This window comes from Oncorhynchus gorbuscha, linkage group LG07 (genome assembly GCF_021184085.1).
Source record: "Oncorhynchus gorbuscha isolate QuinsamMale2020 ecotype Even-year linkage group LG07, OgorEven_v1.0, whole genome shotgun sequence".
In the NCBI taxonomy this organism is placed as follows: domain Eukaryota; kingdom Metazoa; phylum Chordata; class Actinopteri; order Salmoniformes; family Salmonidae; genus Oncorhynchus; species Oncorhynchus gorbuscha.
Genome location: NC_060179.1, coordinates 60907714 through 60924516, shown reverse-complemented (window position 1 = coordinate 60924516; position 16803 = coordinate 60907714).

Genomic DNA, 16803 nt, shown 5'->3' with positions numbered 1-16803 from the left:
ATATTGAGGCTCTTATTCTGGTGACATGATGATAGATCCAAAACGGCAGTCAAGTGTTTATTGCGCTGTCCCTGCAACATTATTTGAGCCATTTAGTTCACTTGTTTCTGACTGAAAAGCTGTTCCCGAAATCCCTCATTTGTTTAAGAAAAACATTCCACATTGCCTCAACCCTTGCACTCTTTACGTGAATCATGTAAGCATTGCATGCGACCAACAGGGCCTGACCTATAGCCGATCATAATCACATCAATAAATTGGTTATAACAAACTCTGAACACAGTAATGTCGACAGAAAAATGGATGCGGAGGACGTGAAAAATAAACAGGAAATGTGCAAAATGTTTACTGGTTGCTCCGGAGGAAAAAGTGGAAGTCAGATCTGTGGAAGACATGTGACAGTTGTGGAAACTACTGGAAATCCAGAAAAATTAGGGTATAGGAGCAAGTGTTGCGTGAGTATTGTGTGTGCCAAACAGCTGCTGATAGACTACAATATATATATATTTTTACCATTTGGAATAGTGTAAACACTAAATAAATGTGTACCAGAAAAATATTTATAAAGCCTTTATTACACCAGACTAAAAAAACAGTTGAATGTATTCGTGAATTGTAGTTTATTTATTGTTTAGGTTAATTATTCAAAGCTCCCTTTATCTAATTTTAAGGCAAAAATGCTTGATTTCATTTTGAAGCATGAATGTCTTGTATGCTGTGTGATGGCAGGAACAAATTAATGATTGATACAGTAAACTATATATTGAAATATAAGCATAAGTAAGTTGAGGTATTAAGACTAAACCAAACAGGCTCTTAGGCCTACTGCTCGATAGTGATTATACAAGGCTGCTATACAACTCCTACTAATGATAACGGCATTGTTTATTATAATGATCATAATAATAACAACGAGATCAAGAAAAAGAAGAGTATAGGAGCGAGAACGGCATGCATATTATGTGTAACAAACAGGTGCTGTTAGATTACAATATTATTTTTCTGCCTGTTTGGAACAGTGCTTAATTACAGCATGGAAAATACTAAAAACAGCCAAATCTGTGAAATTGTTTTATATGGCATTTTGCCGTTCCATGAGGCTTGCTGCTCCAGTTTCAACTGTTCTGCCTTGTTATTATTCGACCATGCTGGTCATTTATGAACATTTGAACATCTTGGCCATGTTCTGTTATAATCTCCACCCGGCACAGCCAGAAGTGGACTGGCCACCCCACATAGCCTGGTTCCTCTCTAGGTTTCTTCCTAGGTTTTGGCCTTTCTAGGGAGTTTTTCCTAGCCACCGTGCTTCTACACCTGCATTGCTTGCTGTTTGGGGTTTTAGGCTGGGTTTCTGTACAGCACTTTGAGATATCAGCTGATGTACGAAGGGCTATATAAATACATTTGATTTGATTTGATTTATTAAACAAACAGTAAAACAGGCAACAGAAGCAGGATCTGTCTTATTTCTGTAGATATATATGGATGATTTATAAAGCCAGGCACATTTAACAGTTACGCTATTGATTATAGACCTAAAGTATTATTAGAGAATGTTGGTTATGTAAAAATTACCCCAGAATGTCCGTTATTCCAGAGGACGATTCGGACTGGATTCGTTTTTCCCAAACTGCCCAGTAATTCATAATTCTTTCTCAATAAATATTGACAGTTGACGGACGCCTGGAGGTTCTTCTAGGCGTGAAGATATTTCAACAAGTCCAGGCGCTAACAGGGCTACACTGTCAACTCAAGCTCGATTCCAAAGTTTCTAAACCATACCAAACCATCTCTGGAATACAGTGCATTCGGAAAGTATTCAGATCCCTTGACTTTATCCAAATTTTGTTACGTTACAGCCTTATTCTAAAGCGGATTCAATTGTTTTTTCACCCTCATCAATCTACACACAATACCCCATAATGACGAAGTAAAAATACATTTTTAGACATTTATGCAAAAAAACATCACATTTATGTAAGTTAAAGCACCTTTAGCAGCGATTACAGGCTCAAGTCTTCTTGGGTATGAAGCTAAAACCTTGGCACACCTGTATTTGGGGAGTTTATCCCATTCTTCACTCCAGAACCTCTCAAACTCTGTCAGGTTGAATGGGAGCTTTGCAACTGTAACGGCGTTTGTCTGTTGAAGGAAGAGAGTCGGACCGAAATGCAGCGTGTTTGTTACTCATGATCTTTAATGAATGAAAACGAAAAACATGAAATAACTCAATACAAAACAACAAACGGAACGAGAAACCTATTACAGCCTATCTGGTGAACACTACACAGAGACAGGAACTATCACCCACAAAATACAAAGTGAAACTCAGGCTACCTAAATACGGTTCCCAATCCGAGACAACGAGAATCACCTGACTCTGATTGAGAATCGCCTCAGGCAGCCAAGCCTAACTAGACACACCCCTTATCATTCACAATCCCAATGCTAGAAAACCCCAATACGAACACAACACATAACCCATGTCACACCCTGGCCTGACCAAAATATATAACGAAAACACAAAACATATTGACCAAGGCGTGACAGAACCCCCCTAAGGTGCGGACTCCCGGACGCACCTCAAAACCATAGGGAGGGTCCGGGTGGGCGTCTGTCCATGGTGGCGGCTCCGGCTCGGGACGTGGACCCCACTTCATTAATGTCCTGGTACCTCCCCTTCGCGTCCTGGGATAATCCACCCTCGCCGCCGACCATGGCCTAATAGTCCTCACCCAGAACCCCACTGAACTGAGGAGCAGCTCGTGACTGAGGGGCATCTCGGGACTGAGGGACAGCTCGGGACTGAGGGGCTCTCCAGAGATGTTAGATCGGGTTCATGTCCCGGCTCTGGCTGGGCCACTCAAGGACATTCAGAGACTTTTCCCAAAGCCACCCCGCATTGTCTTGGCTGTGTGCTTAGGGTTGTTGTCCTGTTGGAAGGTGAACCTTCGGCCTAGTCTGAGGCCCTGTGCGCTCTGGAACAGGTTTTCATCAAGGATCTCTCTGTACTTTATTACGTTCATCTTTCCCTCGTTCCTGACTAGTCTCCCAGTCCCTGCCACTGAAAAACACCATAGGGATTAGAGGTCGACCGATTAATCAGAATGGCCGATTAATTAGGGCCGATGTCGAGTTTTCATAACAATCGGAAATCTGTATTTTTGGACACTGATTTGTCAGATTAAAAACTTTTTATACACCTTTATTTAATCTTTATTTAACGAGGCAAGTCAGTTAAGAACACATTCTTATTTTCAACGACGGCCTAGGAACGGTGGGTTAACTGCCTCGTTAAGGGGCAGAACGACAGATTTTCACCTTGTCAGCTCAGGGGATTCAATCTTGCAACCTTACAGTTAACTAGCCCAACGCTCTAACCACCTGCCTCTCATTGCACTCCACGAGGAGACTGCCTGTTACGCGAATGCAGTAAGCCAAGGTAAGTTGCTAGCTAGCATTAAACTTATCTTATAAAAAACAATCAATCAATCATAATTACTAGTTAACTACACATGGTTGATGATATTACTAGTTTATCTAGAGTGTCCTGCATTGCATACAATCGATACGGTGCGTATCGTTGCTCTAATGCACATATGTCAGAGTCAAGGCCCGCGGGCCACATCCGGCCCGCGAGAAGGTTTTTTACGGCCCCTGGGATGATCTTGATTTATTATTAGAACCGGCCCGCAGACCGCAGCAAGCCGGCAGCCCGCAGATCTTTTACACGCACCAATACTACATTTCCCACAATGCAACGGTGACGCACCGAGCAGTAGGCTGCTTCATTTCAATATTTATTGGCACAGCAGTTGTCAGCATCACAGTAAAATTAACTTTCAGATACCCATCAAAAATGGCAAAACGGAAGGTGGACACTGAGAACCGGGGTTTCAAACAAGGTGGGAGTCGGAGTATTTGTTCACAGAGGTAGCTGGAAAACCTGTGTGTCTTCTGTGTGGAGAAAGTGTGGCGGTACTGAAAGAGTATAATCTGAGACGACATTATGAAACGAAACACGCGGACAAAAACAAGAATATGGACATGGAACAAAGGCTACAAAAGGCAGAGGAATTAAAACGAGGCCTCAAATCTCGACAGGCTCTGTTCAAAAAGCCAAATCACAAGGCCAGGCTGCTGTCAAGGCCAGTTTTATTTTGGCAGAAGAGATCGCTAAATCAGCCCGGCCATTTACGGAGGGGATTTCATCAAAAACTGCATGATTAAAGTTTGTGACGAAGTTTGCCCAGAAAAAAGGCAACTCTTTTTAAATGTGAGTCTGAGCAGAAACACCATTGCCGAGAGAGTAGACCAGTTGTCCATCAATCTAAAAGAGCAGCTTGTGAAAAAGGGAAAAGATTTCATTGCATATTCCTTGGCTGTGGATGAGAGCACCGACATTTCTGACATTGCCCAGTTGTCAATTTTCATCCGCGGAGTGGACTCCAGCCTAAGCGTGACAGAGGAGTTTTTGGCTTTACGTCCTATGCATGGCACAACTACGGGGCATGATTTGTATGAAGAGGTGTCAAGATGTGTAAATGAGATGGAGCTGCCTTGGGAAAAACTCGTGGGTTTGACAACCGACGGAGCACCTGCGATGTGTGGACACAGGAGCGGACTGGTGACGAAGATACGGGAAAAGATGCAAGAGGAAAACGCGACAGGTGAGCTGACAGCTTATCATTGTATCATACACCAGGAAGCGTTGTGCGGTAAAGCCTTGAAAATGGAGCATGTAATGAGCATCATCACGCGCACAGTTAACTTTATCAGAGCCAAAGGTTTGAATCACCGCCAGTTCAAGGCATTTCTGACGGAGTTAGAAACGGAGCATGGTGATTTGCCTTATCACACAGAGGTGCGATGGCTAAGCCAGGGAAAGGTGCTTCAAAGATGTTTCGAGCTTCGTGAGGAGATTTGTCTGTTCTTGGACAGCAAAGGGAAAGACACAACACAACTCCGAGACGAAATGTTTCTGTGTGCAATGGCTTTTCTGTGTGACATTACGAGTCATCTGAATGCAATGAACTTGCAGCTGCAGGGTCGGGATCGTGTCATCTCTGATATGTACAGTACAGTGAAGGCATTTAAAACCAAACTGACTCTGTGGGAGACGCAGATGCGGAAAGAAAATTTGAGCCACTTTCCCAGCTGCCAGACCATGAAAGAGAAGCTCTCTACCAGTGCGTTCCCGAGCGCACAGTTGGCTGATAAAATAGGTATGCTTGCCGCTGACTTTCGACGCCGATTTGCTGACTTTGAAGCACAAAAAGCAGGTTGGAACTGCTCGGTAACCCATTTGCTGTTGACGTGGAAAGCTCACCACCAAACCTCCAAATGGAGTTGATTGACCTCCAATGCAATGATGCACTGAGGGCAAAATATGCGGCAGTGGGTGCTGCGGAGTTCGCCCGTTTCCTCCCCGACACAATGCCCCAGCTGCGCATCCAGGCTGCTCAAACGTTGTCTATGTTTGGCAGCACATACCTGTGTGAACAACTGTTTTCTTTGATGAACTTGAACAAAACATCACACAGAAGTCGACTTACTGCTGAACACCTCCACTCAATTCTGAGGATTTCCTCAGCTCAGAGCCTTACCCCGAACATTGATGAACTTGTGGAAAAGATGGGACACCACCAAGTATCACCCTCAACCTCAAACAAGTGAACATTACTGTGCAATCACATATTTAGAGTTTTTACTCAGTTCAAGTTTAAAAGTTAAAGTTTAATATTTGTTTTCACTGCATGTTACTTCTCCTTAAACAAAGTGTTGTTTTTGATTAATAGATTTTTGCACTTTATTTTATTGTATTTCAATCCAATTATATTTTTTAAATATTTCAGTTGAGTGGATGATAGAAAATTGCTATTATTGTTTTTTTCTTTGAAGTAAATTTAGCCCACTTTTGCTAAAATAGAAAATATAGGCTACTGATGGTGCCTTGAATACCGGTTTCTTTCATTTAATGTTCATGTTATGGGGATTTTTATATAAAGGAAATTTGTCTTTTGTGTCTGTTGAAAATTAAAGATTACTGACAGAGCCATAAGAAAATATTGCTTTATTTATCTGATCATATTGGAATATATTTGTTAGGTTTTCAGTAGGTTCAATTAGGTTCACTAGACTATATGCGTCATTTAAAAAAATTTCAATGAACATTCGAACAGTCCGGCCCTCGGCTTGTAGCTAAATTTTTTATTTGGCCTTTATTTGACTTTGACACCCCTGCTCTAATGTGTCCATAACCATGAACATCAATGCCTTTCTTAAAATCAATACACAGAAGTATATATTTTTAAACCTGCATATTTGGCTAAAAGAAATCCAGGTTGGCAGGCAATATTAACCAGCTGAAATTGTGTCACTTCTCTTGCGTTCATTGCACGCAGAGGTCAGTGTATATGCAACAGTTTGGGCCGCCTAATTTCCAGAATTTTACGTAATTATGACATAACAGTAAAGGTTGTGCAATGTAACAGGAATATTTAGACTAATGGATGCCACTCCTTAGATAAAATACGGAACGGTTCCGTATTTCACTGAAAGAATAAATGTCTTGTTTTCGAGATTATAGTTTCCGGATTCTACCATATTAATGACCCAAGGCTCGTATTTCTGTGTGTTATTATGTTATAACTAAGTCTATGATTTGATAGAGCAGTCTGACTGAGCGGTGGTAGGCAGCAGCAGGCTCGTAAGCATTCATTTAAACAGCACTTTCGTGCGCATTGCAAGCAGCTCTTCGTTGTGCGTCAAGCATTGCGCTGTTTATGACTTCAAGCCTATCAACTCCCGAGATTAGGCTTGTGTAACCGATGTGAAATGGCTAGCTAGTTAGCGGGGTACAAGCTAATAGCGTTTCAAACGTCACTCACTGAGACTTGGAGTGGTTGTTCCCCTTGCTCTGCATGGGTAACGCTGCTTCGAGGTTGGCTGTTGTCATTGTGTTCCTGGTTCGAGCCCAGGGAGGAGTGAGGAGAGGGACGGAAGCTATACTGTTACACTGGAAATACTAAAGTGCCTATAAGAACATCCAATAGTCAAAGGTTAATGAAATACAAATGGAATAGAGAGAAATAGTCCTATAATAACTACAACCTAAAACTTCTTACCTGGGAATATTGAAGACTCATGTTAAAAGGAACCACCGGCTTTCATATGTTCTCATGTTCTGAGCAAGGAACTTAAACGTTAGCTTTCTTACATAGCACATATTGCACTTTTACTTTCTTCTCCAACACTTTGTTTTTGCATTATTTAAACCAAATTGAACATGTTTCATTATTTGAGGCTAAATTGATTTTATTGATGTATTATATTAAGTTAAAAGTGTTCATTCAGTATTGTTGTAATTGTCAAGGGAACCACACATTCGGAGATCATTCGTTCACCTACTCCGCGTCTCACAAAGACACAGTGGTTGGAACCCAAAAATCTCAAATTTGGACTCATCAGGCAAAATGACAGATTTTCACCGGTCTAATGTTCAATGCTCATCTTTCTTGGCCCAAGCAAGTCCCTTCTTCTTATTGATGTCCTTTAGTAGTGGATTCTTTGCAGCAATTTGACCATGAAGGCCTGATTCACGCAGTCTCCTCTGAACAGTTGATATCGAGATGTGTCTGTTACTTGAACTCTGTGAAGCATTTATTTGGGCTGCAATCAGAGGTGCAGTTAACTCTAACGAACTTATCCTCTTCCTTTCCAGTGGCAGTTCTCATGTGAGCCAGTTTCATCATAGCACTTGATGGTTTTTGCGACTGCACTTGAAGAAACTTTCAAAGTTTATGACATTTTCTGTATTGACTGATCTTCATGTCTTAAAGTAATGATGGACTGTCGTTTCTCTTTGCTTATTTGATCTGTTCTAGCCATAATATGGTCTTTTACCAAATAGGGCTATCTTCTGTATACCACCCCTACCTTGTCACAACACAACTGATTGGCTCAAATGCATTAAGGAGGAAAGAAATTTAACAAGGAGCACCTGTTAATGGAAATGCATTCCAGGTGACTACCTAATGAAGCTTTTTGAGAGAATGCCAAGAGTGTGCAAAGCTGTCAAAGCTGCTACTTTGAAGAATCTAACATATACAATCCATTTTGTTCAACACTTTTTTGGTTACTACATGATCCCATATGTGTTATTTCATAGTTTATGCCTTCACTATCATTCTACAATGTAGAACCTAGTAATAATAAAGGGAAAACCCTAGAATGAGTAGGTGTGTCCAAACTTTTGACTGGTACTGTACACATGCTAACTGACCATTTTAACATTGTTAAGCGTGTGTGTGTCTTACAAACTGAAAGTGTGCCGCTGCCCTGTTGACGTAGAGCTCTGCCTGAGCATAGCGGGCCACTTTGACCCCGTTATCCACCCAGTCGCTTTAGCTTGTAACTAACGTTAGTTTCACTTTGGTTTGTTTGTCTGATCTTCAACCAGCAGTGACACTACTTTAATATATATATTTATAGGCTAGTTATATATATATATATATATATATAACTAGCCTATAAATATATATATTAAAGTAGTAATATATATATATATATATATAAGTATTCGGCCCCCTTGAACTTTGCGACCTTTTGCCACATTTCAGGCTTCAAACATACAGATATAAAACTGTATTTTTTTGTGAAGAATCAACGACAATTGGGACACAATCATGAAGTGGAACGACATTTATTGGAAAATTATTCAGCCCCCTTAAGTTAATACTTTGTAGCGCCACCTTTTGGTGCGATTACAGCTGTAAGTCGCTTGGGGTATGTCTCTATCAGTTTTGCACATCGAGAGACTGAATTTTTTTCCCATTCCTCCTTGCAAAACAGCTCAAGCTCAGTGAGGTTGGATGGAGAGCATTTGTGAACAGCAGTTTTCAGTTCTTTCCACAGATTCTCGATTGGAATCAGGTCCGGACTTTGACTAGGCCATTCTAACACCTGGATATGTTTATTTTTGAACCATTCCATTGTAGATTTCGCTTTATGTTTTGGATCATTGGCTTGCTGGAAGACAAATCTCCGTCCCAGTCTCAGGTCTTTTGCAGACTCCATCAGGTTTTCTTCCAGAATGGTCCTGTATTTGGCTCCATCCATCTTCCCATCAATTTTAACCAGCTTCCCTGTCCCTGCTGAAGAAAAGCAGGCCCAAACCATGATGCTGCCACCACCATGTTTGACAGTGGGGAGGGTGTGTTCAGGGTGATGAGCTGTGTTGCTTTTACACCAAACATAACGTTTTGCATTGTTGCCAAAAAGTTCAATTTTGGTTTCATCTGACCAGAGCACCTTCTTCCACGTTTGGTGTGTCTCCCAGGTGGCTTGTGGCAAACTTTAAACAACACTTTTTATGGATATCTTTAAGAAATGGCTTTCTTCTTGCCACTCTTCCATAAAGGCCAGATTTGTGCAATATACGACTGATTGTTGTCCTATGGACAGAGTCTCCCATCTCAGCTGTAGATCTCTGCAGTTCATCCAGAGTGATCATGGGCCTCTTGGCTGCATCTCTGATCAGTCTTCTCCTTGTATGAGCTGAAAGTTTAGAGGGACGGCCAGGTCTTGGTAGATTTGCAGTGGTCTGATACTCCTTCCATTTCAATATTATCGCTTGCACAGTGCTCCTTGGGATGTTTAAAGCTTGGGAAATCTTTTTTTAATTATCCAAATCCGGCTTTAAACTTCTTCACAACAGTATCTCGGACCTGCCTGGTGTGTTCCTTGTTCTTCATGATGCTCTCTGCGCTTTTAACGGACCTCTGAGACTATCACAGTGCAGGTGCATTTATACAGAGACTTGATTACACACAGGTGGATTGTATTTATCATTATTAGTCATTTAGGTCAACATTGGATCATTCAGAGATCCTCACTGAATTTCTGGAGAGAGTTTGCTGCACTGAAAGTAAAGGGGCTGAATAATTTTGCACGCCCAATTTTTCAGTTTTTGATTTGTTAAAAAAGTTTGAAATATCCAATAAATGTCGTTCCACTTCATGATTGTGTCCCATTTGTTGTTGATTCTTCACAAAAATATACAGTTTTATATCTTTATGTTTGAAGCCTGAAATGTGGCAAAAGGTCGCAAAGTTCAAGGGGGCCGAATACTTTCGCAAGGCACTGTATATATATATTTAAAAATATATATATATATTTTTTATATATATATATATATACATATATATATATATATATATATATATATACGACCTTTTGCCACATTTCAGGCTTCAAACATATATATATATATAAAACTAGCCGTTAGCTGGCTGGGTCAGTTCAAAATAACAGTGACAACTGAATAACAGATATACAGCTTCATAACTGGGATTTTGTAAATTCGTAAGGTAGCTAAACTGACTGACATTAACGTCCTAGCTAAAGCTAGCTACTCACCGAAAACAACACCCCGCCCGACCTTGTTCTTCTCCAATAAATAACTTATAGAATATTAATCCTCCAGGGTAAATGGTTGTTGAATCTGGACGGAACATGTGAGAGTTTTTACCCCAAATTCTACACAGTTCTTCCCCAATGAAGTTGCGCTCAAATCAAGAGATGAGACGCTTGGTCCTGTAGAACTGCGGGTTGGTTGATAGTGGCTATTTTCAATGTGACCACTAGGTGGCAGTTGCATTGACGAGCAAGCAGAGTCAGAGTTAACAAGAGTTTGTAAATAAATGTTCATCATGTTCATAAATTCCTTTTTGATTGTTGAACACATTTTGAAAAAACCTGTGGGAAAAGTATTGATATTACACAAAAAGAGATGATGTATGCTGGTTGCTGGAAGCTGTTTACCGAACCAGGGCAGAGGAACCAGGGTCTCGCTCTGTACCTGTTTTACTGAGCTTCCTTCAGAAACAATTGGACTCAGGTCGCTCTGCCTCAACCTTGAAGGTGTATGCCTCAGCCATATCGTCTAACCATTTACTCATCGATGGAAAATCGTCAGGGGCCCATTTCCTCATCTGCCAATTCGTACAAGGTGTCCGCCAACTGCATCCCCCGGGCTAGTATTGGAGGCTTTGCGACAAAATCTTATTTTGAGCATACGGAGGAGGCGGACATAAAATGGTTCTCGGAAATTGCTTTCCTCTTGGCTATTTCATCAGCAAAACGTGTAAATTAACTCCACGTGCTCTCTATGAGCCCTATCTGCATACGATGGAAGACAGGCGACCTTGGCGTGACTTTATGGCCCAACCAGCCTTTTTGCCTAAGGTTTTATCACTCCTTGACATCAATCAAGCCATCAAACTGGCAGCCTACTGCCCCCCTCCTTTCCAGAATGTGGTGGAGCGAACAAATCTTCTGCCATTTTTCCAGTAACACTGGTGCATTAATCAGAGATTAGTGGTGCTATTCCTCGTGACCTTGTTGGTACTGTATGATTCATCCAAAGATTAAACCGCAGTGACAGTGTGAAGTAACTATGGGTCTACAAAGACCGTCAGTACTTTCCTGTCACTCGGAATCTTTAGGGCAAGAAGCAGTGTTGCCAACTCCTCAGTAAGGAAAGTAGCTATTGGCTGTCCTAAAAGTCGCTAAATGATGTCATCGCCTAATTTGCATAACTGTGCATGTAATTGTGATGGATGCTGTAGGAGATAGGAATAACGTCGTGGGAGAGACAAAAAGTGAGTAAAAAACACCCTAAATATGTTTAGAACTACAAATGAAATTTCTTCTGTCGATTATTTTTATTTTTTTATGTCACAATTCCAACCCTCCTCCTTTATCCGGGCTTGGGACCGGCAAGCGTGACCCAAAAGAGACACTGGAGGAGTTACATAGTTTAATATTTTCTTAATTTGGTTTGGTTTTTAACTTCGTGGTCCACTTAGGAGCCTACAACAAGTCACAGTAAAACATGAACATTTTTAACCATAACATAAAAAATATAAAAAATGGTATACAATCGAAATGGACCAAAAAGAAAAAATAGAAAAAACTGTCAATGGCAATGTGAGAAAATTATGGTAACTAGTCTGGCCCTAATTCAGGTTAATAGTTTTTTTTCTTCCAGACCCCCCTCCACACACGCACAGGCTGTGCTGGCTCACAGAAAGAGTGGGTGTTCGTCATTTTGGTAAAGGCTCTCTATGGCAGGTTCAGCAACTTGGCTATTTTTTTCTATTCCTCCAGGGCTCTTATTGTGCTTTAGAGTTTCCTCCACATTGAAAACTAACATGTACTACAATGCTTCGATGTTGTCTGGCAGTCTCACCCTCAACTCATTAGTAAGGGAGATAGTGAAGGCTACACACCGCTTTCGGACATTGTTTTCATCCTCAGGCGCAAGGTGGAGCTCAGCTGCCCTTGACTCAAAGAGGTAACCAAGGTACAAACCGTACAAACCGGACATCAAAAAATGCAGCCTAAGCTCTTCCCACTGGTCCAAAATGTGTAAAACCACGGGTTCAATGGAGAGCCAGCGTGTGGCACACACCTTGGTATTCTGTAAAGGTTTCTCCCCACAGTTGATGGTCTCATATATGGCCTTGTAGGCCTCCCTGCACTTTGGAGACACTGAAAACCAGTTTTAGTCTCTCGTACCAAGTACTCCACTCTACGGGGGAGGGTGTCATTGGAAGCATGACTTACAGAAATCTGCAGAAAGTGGCACACACAGCGAATAAGAACCAGATATTTGAGGCCATACTCCTCCTTCAGCACTTTATGGACCCCATTGTTAATCCCCGTCATAACAGAGGCATTGTCAGTCCCTATCTCCAGGAGTTTCTCCCTTTTAAGACAACACTTTGAGGAAAGCCACAACAGCACTGGCTATAGATTTGACATCTCCTCCCTCCAACTCAACAAGCCCCAGAAATGTTGATACAATTGTCTGCTTGGTGTCACTAAAGTACCTTATCACAACCCCCAGGTACATAGAAACACTTACATCCGTGGACCCATTGAGGAGGAGGCTGAAACGCTGGTCACCCACATCTGCGACCAACTTTTTCAGAAAGTATGGTGCTAGAACACCATTAATCATTTCTGTGCATTTTGAAGTGGATAGCAGCAGTGGAGTCTGAGAAAGCAGCTCTACATGCTTCTCCAATGTGATCACATGCCAGCATGGAAGTGTTCAGCGATAGCTAATGCCATGGTGGCCTCAGCCTTTTTTGCAGAGTCAATGTTTTTAACCATAAATGGCAGCTTGTTTTGAGTGGAACTGTTATAAGGCTTTGCCTTTTGGAGTATGTTTTTGAGTTGTCATGTTTTACATCACTCAGTGTGGCGTAGAAATCAGCCTTATATTACAGACAGTATGCCCATGTATCATCTGCAAAAAACATCTTCAACCAGCCTTTGAATTCAGGGTTTGATTCCTACTCCTTTCAGTATTTTTGAGTGTACAGTTTAGACATGATGAGCTAGCCAGCTAGATGTTTTGCTTATGTCACAGAGAGGCACACACACAGTGGACAAGTTGAGTAAGTGACTGAGGCTGTGTGAGTCAAATGCAGTGATTTATTTTAGACAAAGAACATTTTACATTTACATCCCTGAATGTAAGCCAGGGCGGGATCAGCCAGCGGCGGAGGGGTGAACATCTCCTCCTCTGAACTGCTGCGTGAGGACTGAGTGCTTTGGGACAGGGGTGGGGCCCACGGCAGCACCCGCTGCTCGTTGAGAAGAGTAAGAATGATACTGTCACGCCTTGGTCATTGTATCTTGTGTTTTTGTTATATGTTTGGGTAGGCCAGGGTGTGACATGGGTTTATATGTTGTATTTCGTATTAGGGTTTGTATTAATTGGGAGTGTGTATTATTAGGGGTGTGTCTAGTTAGGCTTGGCTGCCTGAGGCGATTCCTAATTGGAGTCAGCTGATTCTAGTTGTCTCGGATTGGGAACCGTATTTAGGTAGCTTGAGTGCGCGTTGTATTTCGTGGGCGATTGTACCTGTCTTTGTGTTAGTCACCAGATAGGCTGTAATTAGTTTCACTCGTTTGTTGTTTTGTATTCTCAGTTATTTCATGTACAGCATTTTCTTCATTAAATGTCATGAGTAACCTACACGCTGCATTTCGGTCTGACTCTCTTCAAACAACAGATGAATGACATTACAGATACCTGCTTTCATGTTAGAGTCTCAAAGTCTCCAATAACACCAGAGAAAGTCGCTAGATTTGCCGCTAGTCAACTTTATTTTTAAAAATGTGTCGCTAGAATAGAATAGTGACTAAGTTGGCAACACTGACAAGAAGGTTCTCTGAGACAGTGCGTGGTCTGACATACGGTTTTATATGAACCGCGGGCACATCCTCGCATGCTGTCACGTCACCTGCGTTCCTTTGTTGTTATTATTACTCAAACTGCGTGGATCGAGGGATATAATCTGCACTTTCAACCGTACTAACGGTCTTCCAGGAATTCGTAGAACCATAGTTGCAGTGCATTCGGAAAGTATTCAGACCCCTTGACTTTTTCCACGTTTTGTTACATTACAGCCTTATTCTAAAAGGAATTAAATTATTTTGTTCCCTTATTTACACACAATACCCCATAATGACAAAGAGAAAACAGGTTTTTAGACATTTCTGCTGATTTATTAAACTAAAAAAAGAAAAAACTTATTTACCTAAGTATTCAGACCATTTGCTGTGAGACTCGAAATTGAGCTCAGGTGCATCCTGCTTCCATTGATCATCCTTGAGATGTTTATAAAACTTGATTGGAGTCCACCTGTGGTAAATTCAATTGATTGGACATGATTTTGAAAGGCACACAAAATAACTTGGCACAGTTTGACAGTACATGTCAGAGCAAAAACCAAGCCATGAGATCGAAGGAATTGTCCGTAGAGCTCCGAGACAGGATTGTGTCAAGGCACAGTTCTGGGGAAGAGTACCAAGAAATTTCTGCAGCATTGAAGGTCCTCAAGAATACAGTGGCCTCCATTCTTAAATGGAAGATTTGAACAACCAAAATTCGTCCTAGAGCTGGACACCCGGCAATACTGACCAATCGAGGGAGAAGGGCCTTGGTCACTCAGACAGAGCTCCAGAGTTCCTCTGTGGAGATGGGAGAACCTTCCAGAAGGACAACCATCTCTGCAGCACTCCACCAATCAGGCCTTTAGGGTAGAGTGTCCAGACAGAAGGCACTCCTCAGTAAAAGGCACATGACAGCCCGCTTGAAGTTTGCCAAAAGGCACCTAAAGGACTCTCAGACCATGAGAAACAAGATTCTCTAGTCTGATGAAACCAAGATTGAACTCTTTGACCTGAATGCCAAGCTTCATGTCTGGAGGAAACCTGGGATTATCCCTACATTCAAGTATTGTGGTTGCAGCATCATGCTGTGGGGGTGTTTTTCAGCGGGGACTGGGAGACTAGTCAGGATCGAGGGAAAGAAGAACGGAGCAAAGCACAGAGATGCCTGATGAAAATCTGCTCCAGAGCGCTCAGGATCTCAGACTGGGCCGAAGGTTCACCTTCCAACAGGACAATGACCCTGAGCTTCAGGACAACTCTGAATGTTCTTGAGTGGCCCAGCCAGAGCACGGACTTAAATCCAATCTAACATTTCTGGAGAGACCTGAAAATAGCTGTGCAACCTGACAGAACTTGAGTGGCTCTGCAGAGAAGAATGGGAAAAACTCTGCAAATACAGGTTTGCCAAGCTTGTAGCGTCATACCCAAGAAGACTCAAGGCTGTAATTGCTACCTGTTACGAATCCCTTTTGGCCCGACAGTCTAGGGGGGATGGTAATGAGACCCGTAACATAGCTCATGCAAATTATTATTGTGACAAAGTAAAAGTGTGCACGAAATAACCACGACAACAGAAATCTACCGTCAAACTCTAGGTTTATTTATAAACACACGGTAATGGGGGGAGCCGGAAAAGGGGCTGAGCTGGACCCAAGTAAAGAAACAATAAGTATTCAAAAACACCCATAAGCTAGACTAGCCTACTTTAACAACAGCTAACTAACTAACCAAAAATACAGTGGGTGGTCCGCCCAGTTCTAACTAGTGTATTTAACAAAGTTCACCTACGGGTAGTGTATGCCCATGGGCGACTTGTCTTGGTTTCCCCCTTTTCCCACCAGCAATCAAACACAAACACCATAAACAAAAACAATACTCACAGGTGATGACAAAGTGCTATGAGGTGCTTAAACAAAAGAGAGGTTAAGACATAAAGCGAGGGTGAAACACAGAGACCTACAGACATGGCATTTACAGAGAGATTGAGCTAGAGATTTAGCTAGAGATTGAGCTGAGCTGAGCTCTAGAACAAACAAATGGGGTTTTTAAACCATGGGGAAGGAACTGTGATAGGTCAGGAAATAGGAGGAGGTGTGTCTTCTGATTGATGATTGATTGTTGACTGATTGGGGAGTGATGATTTTCACCTGTGAGGGGAGAAGGAGAGAAAAGGAACACACACACAGGATACACACACACACAGGATAACTGTATCCGTAACACTACCAAAGGTTCTTCAACAAAGTGCTGAGTAAAGGGTCTGAATACTTACAGTTGAAGTCGGAAGTTTACATACACCTTAGCCAAATTCATTTAAAACCTTTCACAATTCCTGACATTTAATCCTAGTCAAATTCCCTGTTAATTAGGATCACCAATTTATTTTAAGAATGTAAAATGTCAGAATAATAGTAGAGTTATTTATTTCAGCTTTTATTTCTTTCCTCGCATTCTCAGTGGGTCAGAAGTTTACATACACTCAATTAGTATTTGGTAGCATTGCCTTTAAATTGTTTAACTTGGGTCAAACGTTTTAGGTAGCCTTCCACA